Below are 20,763 nucleotides of genomic sequence, written 5' to 3' on the forward strand. Positions count from 1 at the left end.
ATATACACCCCTGGTTCTAATCTTTGAGTTCCTCAATGGGTTACAGAAGGCTAATTCCAGTTTAGAGGCCAAAAGGATTTGCCCTTCACGATTGAGCATTCTAGAAAGGAAATTTAGGGGTAAGAGATGGGGCCAGGCTAGGAGTCCAGAGGGAAAAGAGTGTGTATGGAGGAAGGGGAGCATAGAAAGCTGCACCTGCCCCAAAATAGTTCCTCCCAAATCTCAAGATGAGCCCAATGAAGCCCATAAAATTTGTAATCCAAGTGGACTACTTGTGAAAACCATTGAAGGGACTAAGATTCAAGTCTAAGCTAACCCAAGATAAAGCATGGAATGTAAAGACACAGGGTCACTGACAGAAGCAAGAATCTCTAAAATGTAACTCCCAAAGAAGAGTATGCAGTAAGATCTTTGAACTTCCATTGTTTACACTAAGTTTAGGTAAACTAAACTAATATCCCCAACTAAAGTCTATGTTTCATACCCTTTGAGAGAAGCAAGAACACTTAAGGAAAACACAGTGAAATTCAGTGGCATTATAAATAAATTATTTTAAATAACAAAGAAGCTAAATAAAAGAAACAGTTTAGAATTATCTAAATTATGTTTAAGGGAAAACAATCCTAAAAAGTAAATCAATGATTCATTGACAATTACAAATTTTAATTCTATTCCTTACATTAAAGGTTTTACCTTGAACCAAGTCATTTCACAATCTTGTTTAGACTGTCTTATTTATAGCATGTGATTGATATTTGCAGCATGTGACAGGGCTGGATAACCTCCTGAGAACATTACGTCTCTCCGAAATATGATTTCGTGTCTGCAGAACTAAACTGAATATTTAAATAAATATATTTTCCCATTACTTGTAATTTAATTAGCTAAAACAAATTCATACTGATTAGTAAAGTGGATACCATTAAAAATCCAATTTTCTTAATTTTAGTAAACTCTAATGGAAAATAATACATGGGTAAATAAGGTAAAATAAAAACATATCTCTAAGAGAATTTTGAATGACATTATTAGTCCCCATAAATAAATAATTAAAAAATTTATTCTACCCTCATTTTAAATGATTTTTTGGTATATTTTGACATACTGTAGATTCTTCAATTAAATGTAGACACAAAATGCGCACATTTAGATAATATTTAAAATTATGCTATTAGGTAATAGTTTTATTTTAAAACTCAGCTAATATTATTGTTAATTTCTGGTTTGTTTATTTATTTGTTTAACTTTGATCTGATCTCTTTTCTGAATGGGCACTACCTCTGGTAAATTCCTAAAACTTATCTGGTACTTAAGAATAACACATATTTATGTGAAAGTGTATGATTTAAAAATATATTTACATGTAAGTATTTCAAACGTATATTTATTGTTTTTCTTGTTTTACATACAAGGAAACTGAGACTCAGCAAGACTACATGAGGTCCAGTATCATATCGCCATCAGTGGGATGATAAGAATTCAAATCCCAGTTTCTGAGTTAAAGCCATCTTTTGACTTCACCAAAAAAAAAAAAAAAAAAGAACACAGAGTAAATACAGATATAAATGTCACTCAAAAACCAAAGTATTTTTTGCCCCCATGTGTTTAGAAGTTTTAGATGATTCTATTTTTAATAGCATTATTAATTCATTTTTGCAACAGCACTGTGAAAACCAAATAACACTTCAGTGAGTTAGATTAGGTAATGTGCTCCATCACTCTCACTTTAATTAGAGAAATAATTGCTTCAGCTTTTCAATTCTCTTTGTCCATAAAGACAACCTCAGACTCAGTTTTCATGGCATAAAAATCAGTCAGATTTTTCCAGGATAATCTGTTCAATTTTGTTCACCAGAAAGATTGACAGCTGTTTAGAAAGAAGAAAATACAAAAAAGCCAAGCACTGAGAATCACTGGTCCATAAAAGAATGTTTTTTATAACTAAAAAAATTTACATTATTTTGTATTTTATATATTTATACCATAAATTCATCTACTTAATTATAGATATATTTTTATATCTCTCTTTCTGGATCTTAAATAGTAATTACTTTTTAAATGATATGTGGGATCCCCAAGTTTGAAACACATTTACTTGAAATAAAATCAGGAGACAGCATGCACAAAGGAATATGTAGAGAATCAGAAATTAGAAATTCAAACATAATATAAATTTGACCACCATATTTTTAATAGATGATCTTGTATTTTATGTGTTCTTATAGCTATTCATGTTTTTGAAATGAGAGTTAGCCTACTCATTAAAGCAATTATTTCATAAAACAAGAAAAAAAATAATTTTATTTAACTGGATTCAGCACAGTGCTTTAAAGGTCATGTAATCATATGGCATATAAAATCCTAATACTTAGAGGCAAAGTGCCCTTGAATAGTTTAAGCTGTTTCAAACCATCATGTGTTTGTGTGTGTGTGTGTGTGTGTGACATGTGATGTACACTAGCCAGTTTTTGCCATCTGTAGTGTTGCCCTTAGCAACAGAAAAGCATGTGACAATGCTTATGTGACTCTGCTGGCCTGCAGCAGTATGTAGAAGGATTTAAGCAAAATGAAACAGACAGAAATATTGGTCCAGATAACTGGACTGGTCAAGTGTATTGCAATCATAATGCAGATTATTAAGGAAAGAAACGTAAGGAGAAAATTGAAATGAGAGACTATAGTAACATAAAGGGTTAAGTTTTCCAAAGGTTATTGTAAAGCTGAATTAAATTATGTTTGGGTAGAATAGATGTGATCATTTTATTCATTCCATTATTTTATAATTTATGCTTAGTAAATAAGGCTAAAACCTATTCATCTGCTTGATGTGAAAAGTAGTAGTTCTAGAATCACAAACACCTTCCTTTGTTACCATCACAAGAACAAAATTGAGGATTCTATTAGTTATTGCCATGCTCACTTAAAGAGCTAGAGAAATACATTTTCAGAGATTACTTCTCTGAAGTTCATGGGACAGCTTAAATTGAATGGAATTATGAGATCACATATATAGAATAATTTATAGTCATGCTTATGCAAAACCATAAATTTATTCAAATGTATTTTTTTAATTTGGGAAAAAATAGTGAAGTTGGGAGAAGGAAGATTCTGTGGAACACATAAAAACAAACTCCATTTACTCATTCAGTTAAGAAACTATCCATTTTCAAGAAGAGAACAAAAACTGCGAGGTAACAACATAAGGATCTGTGTTAGAAGCATGTCATGCAAACAAGCTCTGTCATGTAATTTTTCACGGAAGTTTCAATACCTTTAATAGTTGATGACAAAGGGAATGATACTGTAAAGAGAACTATGATGGAGAGAATAAATCTCAAACAGGAAAATATCCTCACTTTTACTATCTTATGTTTACGCATATAAAGAGGAGAGGAAATAGATGATACTTGACACTTACCAAATACTTTAATTCATAGGAGAAGCAACAAATACTGAACTCTTGTGACATTGAAGTTCCTCTATATGATATCATTGCAAGAGCATGAAATACATGGTGTTATCCCAATTTTACAGATGAAAAGCTTGAAACTTCAATAGCTTAAATGAATATCTCACGACTATTCTTTCAAGACTTGAATTCACCTTTATACCGAAGCATTATACCACACCCTTGCTTGCCAGTAAGCCACTTAGAAGGAAGTCTGTGTGCATGTCCGTTTAATATCATAATTGCAAATGTTGGGCAGCACATTTTAACTGCGATCTTTCAAAAAGTCAAACCAATAAAAATAAATCCATCATCAGCATAATTCTCTAATTTTTAACCAATATTTATTCAGTACATCCTCTGTTTAGACACTAGAAATACGAGGGTTGGAAAACAGACACTTATGATATAAAACAAAGGTTCACACAAAATGCGAATAAAACTGGAGTTTTAGTTCCGTGCCATTATGTCCACTGGTATCACTCATCACTGTTGCAGGTGTGAACAGTGACATGCATACATGTGGAACTTCATCATTTCATTGCTTCCAAACAAGCCTTAAAACACCAATTTAGGGGTTAAGTAATACATGGTAGAATAAAGACTAAGCTCTGTAACAGGAGACTAAAAAGGACAGTAGGTTAAAAAGTACTTTATTTCTTTTGATTGGTAGTCTGTGTTGATCTTTCCGGGCTGGTTCAGCATCTCCACTGGGTAAGAGACTCGGGTACTTTTCGCTGTGTTGCTCTGCCATCCCTAAAGTACTGCCCTCATCCACAGACAACCACATTTACATTACAGCCCTGGAAACAGGAAAGGGGAGAGAGGCGGATGTGAACTTTAATTTTTATGGGCATGGACTAGCTGTCCAGAAATTAATTACATTGCCACTTTAGATGCAAGAGAGGTGAGGACATTTAGTTTTAGGTGGGAGAGCAGTTGTCCAGCTAAGTCTTATATACAAGTGGAAGAGAGAATTGGAGGCACAAATGTTTGTCTTTACCACTATGTGCCAAAGCCCAATCTTTTTGAATCCACACCTTTTAAAGCTGGTGATCATCTGTAGCTATTGGCTAACCTCTTTTACATAATTTGAAAACTGGGTTCATGCACAGAATGATGAATTATTATCCTGAGAAAAGGTACTTTTGAGTTTATTGTTTCATACTTCTTTTGAGGCCAGATAGAAAGCTTTCATCGTAAAGGGGGACTAAAGCATAAACAAAACTCCGTTTGAGGGTTCAGCCAAGGAGATTACTGCAAGTTTAATGACGAAATTAGAAATAATTATCAATGCCTCTTCAGCATTGATAATAATTCATAAAGAATGGGTTGTGCATGACACAACATGCCAAGAGAAGTACAGCAAAAAATATAATACAGTTGAAAAAGATGCAAAAACTATAGGAAGGGAAAAGTGTAGTAAGTAACATATATAGAATCTCAGATTTCAAGAAAAAAAATTAAAGACCACAGTGCTTTTGAAAAGCGTGTGACTTTTAATTAACAGACTTTCTAACATTAATCCAGATCCTGAAGTTCTAATGTTTGATAGATTAAACCAAAATAAAGTTAATCTTTTCAAAGTTATTGTCTTTTTGGAAGGAGATGCCATGATTCTCTGGGACTTAGATGTTACCCGTAAATGCATAGTTGATTTTTATTTTAGTTTCTTGTTCAAGCTTTGATTCAAAAAACATTTTGTACCCGCCAGCCCTGGCAGACAGTCTTAGTGCTCTGACTCCACTCTCTGAAGAACTAGCATGTGGGCAGCCTCTTCAAAATATGACACCCTGTCTCCTGGGGCTTCAGAAAGGAACAGCTCATGCCATGGGGGCAATAGGCTTCCTTCTTCCTATGAAACATCACAGACTGATGGTACCGTATTAGTTTGCTAAGGCCGCAAACTAAGCCACAGATGTAGTGGCTTAAAGAACAGCGCTTCATTCTCTCACAGTTCTAGAGGCTTGAAGTCGTCCTCTCCCCGTCGCTTACTGATGGCCACCCTCACTGTATCCTCACATGGACTGGCCTCTGTGTGCGTGCATCTCTGATGTCTCTCCTCTTATAAGGACACCGACCATATATATTTGTTGCAGACTGAATGTTTCTGTCCCCAAATTCATATCTTGAAGTCCTAACCCCCAAGATGATGGCATTAGGAGGAAGGATTTCAGGGAAGTGACAAGACCATGAGGGCAGAACCCTCCTGGATGGTTTGAGGGCCCTTATAAAAGAAACCCCAGAGAGTTCTCTGGTCCCTTCCAACATGTGAGGACACAACGAGAAGGCATCGTTTATGGACCAAAATGCATACTTTCACTAGATACCGAAACTGCTGGCACCTTGATCTTGGAACTCCCAGTCTCCCAAACTGTGGGAAATAAATTTCTCTTGTTTGTAAGACACCCAGCTTATGATATTTTGTTATAGCATGGGTCCCACCCTTGTAACCTTATTTAACCTTGATTACTTCTTTAGAGGACCTGTCTCCAAGTATAGTCACATAGGGGTTTTGGGCTTCAATGTATAGATTTTGAGAAGGGGACTCAATTTAGTCCATAACAGTGACTAATATAAATTATGCTTCTTTATTTTAGCTTTCTATTTTTTCAGTTTGTTTCAGTTTGAATAAATGGAAATATTGCTAATTTTATACCCTCTACTATAATTATATTGCCCTTACTATGAACTAATTTTTATGGAGGACTTCATGTACTTATTTGGCAAGTTTGTTGTTATCTATTTATTTGTTTGCTCATTCATTCATTCATCATTTATTCATCCTTTTCCCTCTTTTTCCCCAATCCTATTTCCACCCATGCCATTTGTGGTTTTTATTCCTGGGGGGGAAATATATATATATAATAAATATATATTTTTATTATAAATATAAATATATATATTTATATATAATAAATATATATTTATTATAAATATATATAAATGATCATCTATTTGCAGTTCACATAAATGGTATTTTGTTATATACTTATTCTATTTTTTAATTTTTCTCACTCAACATTTTGTTTTTAAGTCAAACCCATGATTCTCAGTAGGGCAGTGGGGCTGCTCTAACTTCTAGAGGCTACCTTAAAAACTTGTAGGCATATTTTTAAATGATTGAGAGGACCATAATGGTGTTAGTGGGCAGGGTCCAGGGATGACAGATGCCATCAAATGTGGAGAAAACCCACAAAAAATTGGTCTTAGACCGCTTTTGAATGTCCCATGTTTTGAATTATCTGAGCCTAGAAAATAACTAAGATTTTATATAAGCATAAAATATTTTATGCAGTTTAAATATAAACAATTTTTTCAGGACTGTAATTATCATATAAATCAGAGGCTATACTTTGCATTGCTTCGATTTACCATGATTTGGTCACCATTTTGTAAAATCATCTCTCGTGTTGGTGCTATACTTATTGTTTATAGTTAGTATTATAATAGTTATTTTGCTATCTTTAAATTGCTAAAGCAACATTGCTAACAGTATATATTTGTATCTGTCATATTCACAGTAGTTGCAAGCATCTGGCTACTTCGTTACATCTTTTCTCATAGTCATGCACAAGTGTTTATATACTGAAATATATATATTATGTTATTGTAATTAATTTTCTGTCATTTGTCCATTATTTTAAAATAAGGCATAATACGTAATTTTTAAATTGTTAGTGTAGGTGGATTTTTTGTGTGTGACAATATTTATTATAAAAAGAGCTACTGAATGCAATATGATTGGGAATCATAGATTAAATGTATTACCTCTTTTTTTTCATTTTTTTTATTGTTCAGATAATTAGTCTCCATTTTCCTGCCACCACTTTCCTCTGCTCCACCCACCCACACCTCCCTCCCTCAATCCTTCCCCGCTTTGTAACACATACCTTCTAACTGCCATATAGTACTCTCCACCAGCTGCTTCTCAACTCTCAAGCGATGGACTGTTATCATACCTTCTGCTCTCCAGAGACCCAGTCTGTGCTGAGATGAACATTCTGCTAATATCCTTTTCTGCTTGTGTGTGAAATATATAAATGACTTCATATGTATAAATGTATTTATATTTATATATATATATTTGTATACATAAATATGTATACTTAGAATATGTATTTCTATATGTATTTTATACTCTGTCAATGGTTCAATGACATGTGAACTTCCCTGGTATATTTATATAGCTGCACATTCATAGAGTATAATGTATACTTACTTGATTAGGTACTGCCAGACTATTCTTCAGAAAGTCTGCCCTAGCTTATACCTTTAGAAGCAGTATTATAGCTTTACATTGCCACCAACTTTGCTGTTATCTAACCTTCTACTTTTCATCAGGCCACTATGATGACATAACATTTTATTGCTGTTGAAATGTACATTTTTTATTTGTTTTTACATATGAGTATAAACATCTTTACATATGGACTATGGTAGCCTTTGAGAGTCCCTGTTCTGTAAATTGCCTGAACACATCATTGCCTATTTTTTTCCACTGGGATTTTTTTTTTTTTATTGTAAATTTGTAAGATTTTCCATATAGCTAAAACCTTTGTTGGCTTTAAACATTGCAAATGACTTCTTCCAATTGTTATCTGTTAACTTTAACTGTAGAGTCCTCTGTTGACCAGAAAGACTTAATTATGAGGTATTCAATTTTTTTTTCCATGTGGCTTTTGCTCTTAACACAAATATACTCTCTTTTATTTTATTCTATTAACTTTATAGGTGTATTGTTCATTATTAGTATTTTATTCCATCTGACTTTCAACTTTGTATATAGAGTTAGTTAAGCATCTTCTTGTGTTTTTCTTCAATAAACAAGGCATTTTTCCCATCACTTCTATCAAATATTCCTACATTTGCCATTGATCTATGGTAGTAAATTTATTACCTATATATTGCCCATATATACACAATTATTTCTATGAGTGCACTTTTCTTTAAGGTGTTATTTTTTTCTGATCATGCTACAACTATCTGTTCTTACTATTTTGGCTGTTTTAGGATTTTAGTGTTTAGAAGGGTATTTCTTCAATATTTTCCTTTTTTTGCATGTGGTTGGTTGACGTAGGCCTTCATAAACCTTTCTTATAAATTCTTTCATGTAAATTTTGGAGAAAATAATTTTATTTTTCAAAATATTCATCTGAAAATTTTATTGAAATTGTGTTAAATGAATAAATTAAATTGTGAAGAATCGGTATAATATTATTCTAGACAAGAGTATGTGCTTCTTTTCACGTTTGATATTATCTTTTATGTGCCTTTTAAAAAAAGTGTTAATGTTTCTTTGAAGAGTTTTTGTGCAATCTCTTTTATTTGTAACACATGTCACAGTTATTTTATTTGTAACACATGTCACAGTTATTTTTCTTATTATACATCGTCTATGATTTTATTAGATTTTATAATTTGTTATTATTGGTGAATCAAATAGTATAGATTTTGAATCTAAAAAATTGCTTTAACTGCCTTATTAGGTCTAAAAGCATTGCCATTGTTTTTATTGTTTTTTAAAATAGATGACCATATCTTCTGCAAATTATGAAGTTTATCTCAACTCTGCATTGTCACATTTTTGTTTGGTACCCAGTGGACATTTACAATTTGAGATATTTACTCTCTATAATTTCTTTCTTTCTTTCTTTCTTTCTTTTCTTTCTTTTTTTTTTTTTTTTTTTTTTGAGTTTATGGCAGAGAGAGTAGGTTTATTAAGCAATAGTACATTCTGCAGAACATGCGAGCAGGCCAGCTCCAAGCAGAGATTGACCTACTCTCCATAGTTTCTTCTCCTTTTGTTTCTCTGGGGCTCTTTCCTTTCTTCCTTTTTTTTTTATATTTTAAAGTATACTTTTATTTTAGTTATTTTTAAATATATATTGTATTGATTATGTTATTACAGTTGTCCTATTTTTTCCTCCCTTTTATTCCCCTCCATCCTACACCGCCTCATCCCCTAACATTCCTGCCACATCCCCTTAGTTCATATCCATGAGTTGTACATATAAATTCTTTGGCTCCTCCATTTCCTATACTATTCTTAACCTCCCTCTGCCTATTTTGTACCTACTATTTATCCTGCTTATTCTCTGTACCTTTTCCCCCATTCTTCCCCTTCCTCCTCCCTTCTGATCTCCATTTCTAAGATTCTGTTCCTGTTCTAGTTGTTTGCTTAGCTTGTTCTTGTTTTTGTTTTTGTTTTTAGGTTCAGTTGTTGATAGTTGTGAGTTCATTGTCATTTTACTGTTCATAGTTTTGATCTTCTTCTTTTTCTTAGATAAGTCCCTTTAACATTTCATATAATGAAGGCTTGGTGATGATGAACTCCTTTAACTTGACCTTATCTGGGAAGCATTGATCTGCCCTTCCCTTCTAAAAGATAGCTTTGCTGGATAGAGTAATCTTGGATGTAGGTCCTTGCCTTTTATGACTTGGAATACTTCTTTCCAGCCACTTCTTGCTTGCAAGGTTAGTTTTGAGAAATTAGCGATAGTCTTATGGGAACTCCTTTATAGGAAACTGTCTCCTTTTTTCTTGCTGCTTTTAAGATGCTTTCTTTATCTTTAATCTTGGGTAACTTAATTATGATGTGTCTTGGTGTGTGCTTCTTTGGGTCCAAATTCTTTGGGACTCTCTGTGCTTCCTGGATCTCCTGGAAGTCTATTTTCTTGGCCAGATTGAAGAAGTTCTTTGTTATTTTTTTCAAATAAGTTTTCAATTTCTTGCTTTTCCTCTCTCCTTCTGGCACCTCTATGATTCGGATGTTGGATTGTTTAGAGTTGTCCCAGAGGTTCCTAATCCTCTCCTCATTTTTTTGAATTCTGGTTTCTTCATTCTGTTCTGGTTGAATGTTTATGTCTTCCTTCTGCTCCCAGTCATTGATTTGAGTCCCTGTTTCCTTCCCTTTACTGTTGGTTCCCTCTATATTTTTCTTTATTTCACTTTGCATAGCCTTTACTTTTTCCTCCATTTTGTGACCATATTCAACCAATTCAGTGAACATTCAGATCACCAGTGTTTTGAATTGTGTATCTGATAGGTTGACTATCTCTTCATTGCTTAGTTCTATTTTTGGAGCTTTGATCTGTTCTTTCATTTGGGTCATATTTTGTTGTCTCAGTGCACCTGTTATGTTGGAAGGAGAGGAGCCTTATGTATTCACAAGGGCAGGGCAACCCAGGTCTGAGAGGGAGCAATATTGCTTGCTTGGCTCTCGGCCAGCTTTCAGTCACTGCCTCCACTATGAACAAGTAAATTGGGCCCTTCTGGTGCTGGTTCCTACATGGGTGGGTTTGCGTACATCCTAGGACCCTGTGAGTCCCTCTCATGAACTCTCCTGTGAAGCTGGGAGTTTCTCCCGCCATCGCAACCCTGACAGGGTTTGAGGCTTTCTTTTCCTGCACTGGAACACTGGGTTGCTGGTCTGTCTCACTCCCTAGCTGTTCCTTCCTGTTTATCTTCATGCACATTGGAATTGCCTGGTCTTCCAGTTGCCACCTCGTCTGCCTGGTCCTCCAGCGGCCACCTTGCCATGCATCCTCTCTGACCCAGCTGCCTGTCTCCGCGCCTTCTCCTAGTCCGGATGAATGTTTCTTCTTTGACTCCTTGGTTGTTGGGCTTCCACACAGTTCAATTTTCTGGCAGGTATGGTCATTTATTGTTTTTAAATTTGTTGTTGTCCTTCTTTTGGTTGTTCAAGGAAGCAAAGTGTATCTTCCTACGCCTCCATCTTGGCCAGAAATCCTGGGGCTCTTTATTTTCTGATGTTGGCACTTCTAGTTTTACCTTCTATATTTCTCAGCAATTCTCTCATATAGTGTCCTCCCTGGTCTTTCCCAGGAGAGTTCTTCAATCTGAACTTTCCAATTCACTCTTTCATTCTTTGGCAGCATGTATCTTCTTTTTCCTCCCATTGATTCTGCTCATTTCAAGCACAGTATTTTTTATAATTTAACATATTAAGTTGGAATTTTGGGGGGATATTTTATTCTCACTTCAAATTGTCCCTATTTTCTCTCCTTAATTTTATTTATCAAGCTTGTTTTATATTCTTGATTTATCTGTTAGGATAATACTTTCTCAGATGGTAAATATTGTTCAGTTCCCCCCCACCCCTGCTATCCATTATAGCAATTGTACTTTTTTAATTTCTGGTTACTTTTGTCTGTGAGGTCATGTTGTTCAAGAAGACATCAATTACTCTATAATACATATGAGAAAAGGCCAAAAGCCAGGTTCTAGATTGTGTCTGCTGTGATGAGTTTAATGAGATTAAAGAAGATGATTTACTCCAATCCCCAGAGTAGAATGCAATGAACAACGGTTGTTTATTCCATGTTTTTTATAAACTATGCAGCAAATCTATTGTGCTTCCTGACTTACCACCTTCGTAATCTGTGGTCTAGATCGTTGTTTCCAACTTTTTTGGTAAATGGGAAGATACTGGTTGTATGAAGTAAATATGAATTAGGAGAGAGTAAAAGTAGTAATTAAAATAGGAAACAAAATCAGTTTGAAAAATAATATAATGGATGCAACTCAAGAAAGAATTAGTGAACTGGAATGTCAGATTAAAGAATTATTTTTGAGAAGGCAACAAACCACAATAATGTAATGTTTTAAAGTTAATTAAATAAAAAAAACCCTAACTGACATGGAAGATGGAAATAGAAGTGTATGAGGTTTAGGATAAGTGAATCATTTATCTTATGAGCAGGCAAGCCAAATTCACCTAAATATATCTCATAGCCTACCTTAACTTGTGCGAATAAAACTATATTTCTTTGTGGAAAAATAAACAGGAAAAGAAGACAATTTCTAAATTTAGTGATAAACATAAAAATAAAATTAAAAGAGCAAAAAACTGATGCTTTTTAGCCAGAAAAGATAAGTTTAAAAATTATATCAAAATGCTACTCCATTTGGACAAGATTCATGAAACTGTTTCAGAGAAGTTTCTCTCTTGCAAAAGATGTTCATCAAACAAGAAGTAGAAGTTTAGAGAAATAAAAAATATGGTTAACTTTCCATGTAAGACTATAATTATGTTTAAGAGAAATTAGTTTTCACAAACAATCCCATGAGGCAAGAGGACACTGAAGTCATTTGCACTGCACTGATCTTCACTGTAAGTTGGCTTGAAATTTTTTAATTGCTTTTGACAATAGACAGTTGAAGCCATAAAGAGGTGGCAAGAGCTGACATATTGCTGTGGTGGCATTTCCTCCCCAGCTGAAGAAGCAATACAGAAGAAAGGATTTAGGTCAGAAAGTGTTTCCACTGACAAAACAACTGCATATTAAAATCAAATGCTTTTGTAAATACTGTATGCCAAAAAAAATTGTGAATCCCAGTTTCAGGCTATTAAAGACAGACTGACTCATCTTTGGGATGATGGATGTAGCAGGCTGCATAGTGAGGCGTACAAGGTCAAGAATATTCTCCTCCATGCATATTGGCAGTTCAATGAAAAAAGAAAAAAAATGGAGCTATGATAAAACTTTTTCTACACGTTCATCTGTGTTTCTTGAAATAGAGATATATTCAATTAAATTATTCTCCCAGAGGTTAGTTCATTTCACAATGAGTTATTCCAGGATAAAAGATCAACTCTATGCTTAATAAATATCTGTTGGTTAGTAAATTCTCTGCACTGATTTATGACCAAAATTTCTGAAATGCAATTGAGCAAGATACAACTAAAGTGAAGGAGGAAATAAGGCTAAGAGAAGCAAGATACAACTAAAGTGAAGAAGAAATGAGGGTAAGACACGGGAAGGAATGGAGTAAAATTAATCAAGAGCCCAGAGGCAGAAAGAATGAAAGAAAATATTAACAAAAGTAGGAGGGAAGACAGGAAGGAGGGAGGGAGGGAGGGAGGGAGGGAGGGAGGAAGGAAGGGAGGGAGAAAAACCACTGGGAAGTATTATAGTCTCCCAGATAAAAGGATGAAGATGATATTTGCAAGACAGTGGCTGAAACAGAACAACCATATCTATTTTCATCTGGGGAATTCACACTTTGCATTTTTATTGAATTAGGTTTAATTGGGGTTAACTGGATGCCTAGTTTTAATGGTAGTGTCCCATTGGCTTAAGTTAGTAATACATTCCATTCTCCACTGCACAAAGTAATGAGTTCAGGGATGGGCAAATGATCCAATGTAGGCCAGTACTTACATGCTCTTTGGTGTTTCTAAAAAGAAAAAAATAATAAAAAGAAAAAAAAAGCTCTTCAGTCTTCTCCTGCAGCAGCGTATGAAGATTTGAGGTTCTCTGTAGCCCCCTTGGGGACCACTAGAAAATAGTAGCAAATATTATGTGCTGTCTATATTAAATTCATATACCCATATAGTCCATCTGTTTATTGATAAGCTGTATCTATTAGTAATAAAACAACATAACTCTTGTTTTCATGAATAATTTGAATGGCCTTTGTCTTTAGTTCCTAGGAGGAAAACTAAATCTCTGAAATTCCTTTGTGATGAGAGTTCTTTGTTATTCATAGTGGATCCTGAGAGTTTATACAAAGGAGGTGATTCATTATGTTAACAAAATGAAGTAGGGTAAGTCACTCCAGTAACACCAACCATTTGACTAAAAGGTTAGAGCCTGGAGCCACAAGATGAAAGCTGAAGCCCTGGCCTCCTGGGAGGGGACCAGAGACTGCAGATTGGGTTCTATTATGTGGCCAATGATCCAATCAATCATGCCTATGTAATAATACAGCAATAAAAATTCTGGGCACTGAACCTCAGTGAAACTTCCTGTTTGGGGAATATACTGATGTGCTGGGAGGGTGATGTACCCTGATTACACAGGGAGAGTATTGGGAACTGTCCTGCTTGGTTTCAGGGATTGTAACCTCGCTGACAGGGGAGAGGGCCCCAAGGCTGGGACTGATCAAGGAGGCCTTGGGAAAATGGGCCACTGAGGAGACAAAACCTGTGCCCCTGGCAGGGGCGCAACCCCTGCCTCCCTCATATCACCCTGCTGGGCCCTGGAGGATGGCTAGTTAGTTAATGACAAGTAAGACCCCTCGATGGCAGGGGCAACCTAAGACAGGCACAGTCACATGGGAGCCGTCAGTGAAGGACTTGGGGGACACGGAGAAGGGACAAAAAACCCTCACCCCTTGGCTTTGTCGTGGCAAGAGTCCTCATTCTAACTGAAAGAAGTTCCCTATCTCTTAGCTGCTCTGCTCCACCTGCCTGGCTCAGGCTTGAAACAACACTAAAGGCAGGTACTGCCCTAAACTGGATCGAGTAGTTCCCAGGGACAATTAGGCCTGGAGTGCATTAAATCCTATGAAACTTGCTTTGCTAAGAATGCCCTTTAGTTAATGAGTACTGATGTTTGGGGTTAAGTATAAAATGTGAGCAGTTTCCCAGGTTTCAGGGCTGAATGGGCACCACCCTGTCTACCAGATCCTGACCTGAGGCAAATCTCTGTTCCTTCAATTATTATCTATGATCTCTATCTGTTTTCTGTAAACATAGCCTTTTGACATTGATTGATGAGCTTTGTCTGCATGCTCATATCATTCTCAATAAAAGCCACTTCAAGAGAAGGGCTTGGGGCATTGTCCACTAGAGGGAATCGCCACTCTCTTTTCTGGCAGACAGAGAAATGTCTGGAATGACTTATTTCCTTCCTCCATGGCAACCCGTGGGGGCACTCTGCGCGGGATGTGGTACCCTCCATCAGGAGAGGACATCGAAGCTCTCTGTTCCTTCCCAGACTTTACCCTTTGCACTTATTCATTTGACTGGTTGTTCTGAGTTTGTATTTTTAATAAAAATTCATAATCATAAATACACTACTTTTCTGCATTCTGTGAGTCATTTTGAACCTGAGGAGTTGTGGAACATTAAAATTTATAGACAGCCAGCCAGAAGTGTGGCAGCCTCTTAAACTGACACTTAAGTGTGAATTAAAATCAGTCTTTTGTGGGGATTCTGATTTTTAATCTGTGAGGACTTCCCTAATTTCACCTGGCTAATGCCAGGATTAAATTGCAGCATGCCTAGATAGTTTTAGACTAATTGGGTTGAAATGGAATAACATAACACCATAATGAAATTTAAGGGCCTTTGCAAAAACAGAAAAATACTACTTAACACAAGAGTATTTAAAGAAAAAATAAATTTTAGCCTTAGTCCTTAGTAAGACATAACTAGGGTCCCAGAAGAGCTTTAGGGAGTGCTTAGAAACATGGTGGAGACGATCTGAAACTGGGAAAAGCAGTGTTCATGCTGCCTGTCACCTACCAGACCCGATAAGCAGAAACAGGGATTGAGTCTTTAAGAGCGCTCTATTCATATGGTGGGCAATCTGAGAAGACTGAGGGTATGTAATCTAACAGACCATCCTAAATTCAATTTTAAATGGACCCTTTTTATGAGGTAAAGACAAGTGTAGGTAAGGGGTTTGGAATTCAGGGGAAAAGTTAATCAAATGAAAGCTACAGCATTCTTTCCTGTGTGCCCTGGGCAGTGGTCTTTATCTGTGTCATGGGGGTGGGGTCTCACCCTGGAGCACAATGGCTCAGATACCATCTCCATTGCTTACAGGCCTCCTGAGGCACAAAGGTGAAACTCACAGTCTCCTGGAGTCAAGGTGGGTCATACTTTCAGTTCCTGAAACAATAGATTTTTATGTACATTGATTACTAAGCTTCTTAGCTATTATCTGAAACTAAAATTTTCCAACATTTGAGTCTCCCATCCAATTTTATTTAAAAAAGGAACAACCTTGTAAAGAGGGTTATTTTTCAACAGCTTCTAAATTAGAGCTACTCACGTTCACAGCTCATAACTGGAGGATGAGACACAAACAAGAGAATTACAATAGCAGATGAAGGCAGCAATATATGAATTCCCTTCTGCACCTCATTGCATAATAAGAACTGACTGCTGTCAAGATATTTTGATTACTGACAAAGTCAGCTAAGTTCAGTGGGGTGGGAAGGAGTTTCTGAGGCCCAAGTGATTATGGGACTTCAGAGTATATATGGAATGGATCTGGAACCGGAAGAGCTGGCGTTCCTGCTGCCAGAACCAACAAATATAGTCAAGACTTGAATCTTTATGGGTGCTTTATTTAGATGCTAGCAATCTTAAAAGATGGCAGGTTAGGTACCCTCAAAAAGCATCTTAACATCTTATCTCAAGCCAACCTTTTGATGAGGAGAGGAAACGGTAGTGAAAGGGTTTGGAAAAAAGGTTAATAGGTAAGAGTTGCAGTCCAGTGGTGATTTTCCTAGTACTTTTTTATCCTTTGATCAATAATTCTTTATCTTCTTCTTGGGCATTCACTTCCTGGAACACAATGGCTCAGATATCTTCTCTATGGATGGCTTGCAGACCCCCTGAGGCACAATGGTTGAATTGCTTGTAGACCTGGAGTCCCGGTGGGCCTTGCATTCCAGCTCCTTGAATAACAACTTTCCACTTGCTTTAATCACTTAAGCTTATCAACTAAGGCTAAAATCTTTAAATCTAGAGTTCTCCTGTCAGATGCAGAGCTGAACTTCAGGTTATTTAATTTCTAAACTTGTGTTTTATTCTGCTATAACATACTGGTCTAAAGATTAAGATGAAGCTTTGATATATCCACAAACAGGAAACATATATTTGCATATTATTTATGATCATTTTTATAGTTCCTGAAAGAATATTTCCTCACTTCCTCTCCACTCCATAATACCCTGCACACAATCTTATTCCCCTGGAGAGAGGGACTTTACCTGAAAACCACTAGCATTGTCAGGGAGTACTGAGTGCTGATTTAATGTCAGTCATCATGATTTTACAGTGATTTGTGCAGTTGTAACATTTTCTCCAGCAAACTTTTAACCACACTGGAGCCAACACAGACTTGGCTGCTGAAATTAAGAGAGAGATCAGACAATTGTAAAAAAGTCACCAATAAATTACGGATCTATTTATATAAAAGGGTCTACAGACTTGAAAAGCAATGCTGTGACTTTTTTGCTCACAATTTATTGTATTTTATTTTTTTAAATTACTATTTATATTAGATTTTCACATAAAATTATTCTAGGCATTAAAATCACTGATTTTGGAGAAAAAGGAGGCAAAAGAGAAAGAAACATCGATTTGTTGTTTCACTTATTTATGCATTCATTGATTACTTCTTGTATGTGCTCTACCGGGGATGGAACCCACAGCCTTGGTGTATCGGGATAACGCTCTAATGAACTAAGTTACCCAGCGAGGGCTAGAAGACATTTTAAAGCATTTTCCCTGGAGGTATGCCTGAAATCAGGCACAGAACAACTTATCTCTTTCTACCTGTTGCTCCAGTTCAGTAGCTTATCAAGACCTGAAAACACTCTCCTTCCTTAAAGTCTACTCTGTCACCTGTTCCATGGATCTCAGCCAGTGACACATGTATATTCCTCAGAGCAATTGGGAAAACAGTATAATTTATTCTTCAGAGCCAATATAATTTGTTTATTTTACAAATGCATAAGTAATTTTCATTTACAATGTGTTATGTACAGCTTTAAATGCATTACAAACATTGAATCATTTAATGCTATCAAAGTAGTAACTACTTTCTAGGTTTAATTTTTATTATATGCATTTTTAAAATAAGAAAAACAAACCCCTTTCAAAAAAGGAGAAATAATTTGCTGAAGGCTATAGCTAGTAATTTGCATGATTTGAGGCCAGATTATCTGATTCCAAAACCAGGCACTAACCACTCTTTTATCCTATCTCACAGGTCTTTAAAGGACACTAGGTTTCTGCTAGGGGGTGAGTTGGAGGAGGCATTCAAGGAAACTGGGATGCAGTGAGCCAAGTCACGGGGAGGAATAGGAGATTTTATTTGAAAAATCCAGTGAGTTCAGACTGATTCAGTGACTAATTTTATGGTGGAATGGAATAGGAGTGGGAATTGAAAGTAGTTATAAGCTAGTGATGGTATCAATTACCAGAATAAACATACAAAGCAAATATTTTGGGTTAAGGTAATAAATATCTGTGTAATGATGGCATCATTCCTGAATCTCAAGCTTTGGCTAGAAATAGAATTCTCCTTTCCAGTGAGTGTATGGAGGATCTCCAAGACTAATCCAGGTTCAGTGATTCACTAGGAGGACTCACAGGATTCAGCATGTAATTTCACTTAATAGCTACGATTCATTACAGTGAAAGGATGCAAAGCAAAACTAGCAAAGAGAAAAGGCGCATGAGAGATAAGTACGGAAGAAACCAGATACTAGTTTTTGAGAGTGTTTTCCAGTGGAGTCACACTGCAAACACTACATTAGGTCATTCATCAGAGCCTCAGTGTCCAAGGTTTTATTGGTGACTGGGCACATAGGTAACCTCTGTCTAGCATATATGTAAATTCTAGAATCTCAAAGGGAAAGCAGGTGTTCAGAATAAACCACATTGTTTGTATAAACAGTTCAGGCACAATGAGCCACTCTTATTATTTAAGGACTCCTTTATATCAATAGGGAACTGTTTATCAGCCAAGGTCCCAGGTGCAAGTCAAGCGTCAACCCTGCAAGCAAGATTTTCAAAGCTAGGCAGCTGACACTTACTATGCTAACTCTTTTTTTGCACAGAGATTCTCCCAAAAATGTCCTTTATAAGATAATGTTCTTTATTTTGAATATGAGATACCAGGTACAAGGGGCATCATGCTTTCTTTAAAAAATTAATTTATTTGATGTATGCTTGCGATATAACGGAGACACTAAATCACAGAGCTCACAGCTGGTCTACATGTAGACTGTGGATGAGGCCTCAGGATGAAATCAAATACTGCAAAACCACCCTCACATTCAAAGTATACTGCAAGGCATTCTTGTAAGTCTTGCAAAGTGGATGGCCTAAGTGAATTGGGCAAAACTTATCCTATATCCTACACCTAGATTGTATGGGTGGACCGGTGATGGTAGAGGTCTTAACAAGACAAGCATGCCCAGAAAAAGAAAGGACTCTTTATCTTCTCGCCAATACATGAATCTCCTTGTGAAAAGGTGGGGAAGAAAAGGTCCTCCCAGCTAGGGTTGTGATATTAGAGCTCATAGATTTAATTTAGAGAAATAAAGATAGGCAATGCTTCTGAAAAAGCTGAATCTTCTGACGGTGAATCCACATCTGCTACAGTGTTTATAGACTGAAAAGGAATAGCAGAGATATTATAGAAAAAGAATTGGTTGGCTTAGAAGTAAACTAACACTAGAAGATGGAAAAATGATGCCTATAAAATTTTTAATGAATATAAATGAATATATGCTGCTACAAATATATATTATAAATGTATAATAAATTTGTATAATGAAATACAGTGTAGTTCTTTCCTTGTGTTAATTAAGCATTACTAATTAAGTGCACAATTTCCAGTGTCTAATAATAGTCCAGGCAGATTGTATTTGAAAGAAAAAACTTATACCCGAAAGTCAAACAGCAATAGAAACAAAGCAAACACTGAAACTCACTATATATCATACAGACTTGAAAAATAACCTTCCCAATGTTAAGTGTTTTGGTGATAATTTAGTTTGAGATTGTTGGTAATGTTTGCTAAATTTTAATGCAGAATTCTTCTAAACCTTTCAAAACACTCGTATTTTTTAACACAGAAAAAAAATAATTTCAATGGGTTTAAATTTGTGGTCCATGACATTCTAGCAATTTCTTACTTACTGTTATTTAGGTACATTAGATAGTGATATACTTAATACAATGTGAAACTTCCTGATTTTATTGTAAAATCTGATTTGTTGTTTAAAAACTTCCTCATATTTTCTGTTTTCTGGAGTTTCAATAGTAATAAAATATATTTCAAAATGAAAAAAAAAGCACTTCCTCCTGAGTGAAATAAGTAAATAATAAACAACTTACATTTATCTGTTATAAAATTTGATTTACTCACACTTTATACTGTGTTTATACCATAAAAAAATCAGTCATTTCAGGGATCTTCTTTCTAATTCCTTCACATGTAATAATTTAAATGTTATTTAAAGAAACACATTTACACACTTATGAAACAAGCTTTTGTATTTTCTTAAGAAACTGTAGGAATTCTTATGGGCATATTCTATTTTCCAGTACCTTTTACATTATTCCTCTGAAATAAAGTATGCAAAAAATTGCAATAAAATGTGCAATTAGGGAAATGAGCAATTCTGCATGTTTCATTCCACGAATCTTTTCTGATATTAAGAATGCTTACTGTACTTGAATGCAATTAGTAATAATCTTAGTACTTTCAACAATGATTATACACTTTTTTAAAATTACACTCTTTGTTTTCACA

This window comes from Pteronotus mesoamericanus, unplaced genomic scaffold (genome assembly GCF_021234165.1).
Source record: "Pteronotus mesoamericanus isolate MK-2021 breed Mesoamerican mustached bat unplaced genomic scaffold, CSHL_Meso_final contig_56, whole genome shotgun sequence".
Classification (NCBI taxonomy): Eukaryota; Metazoa; Chordata; class Mammalia; order Chiroptera; family Mormoopidae; genus Pteronotus; species Pteronotus mesoamericanus.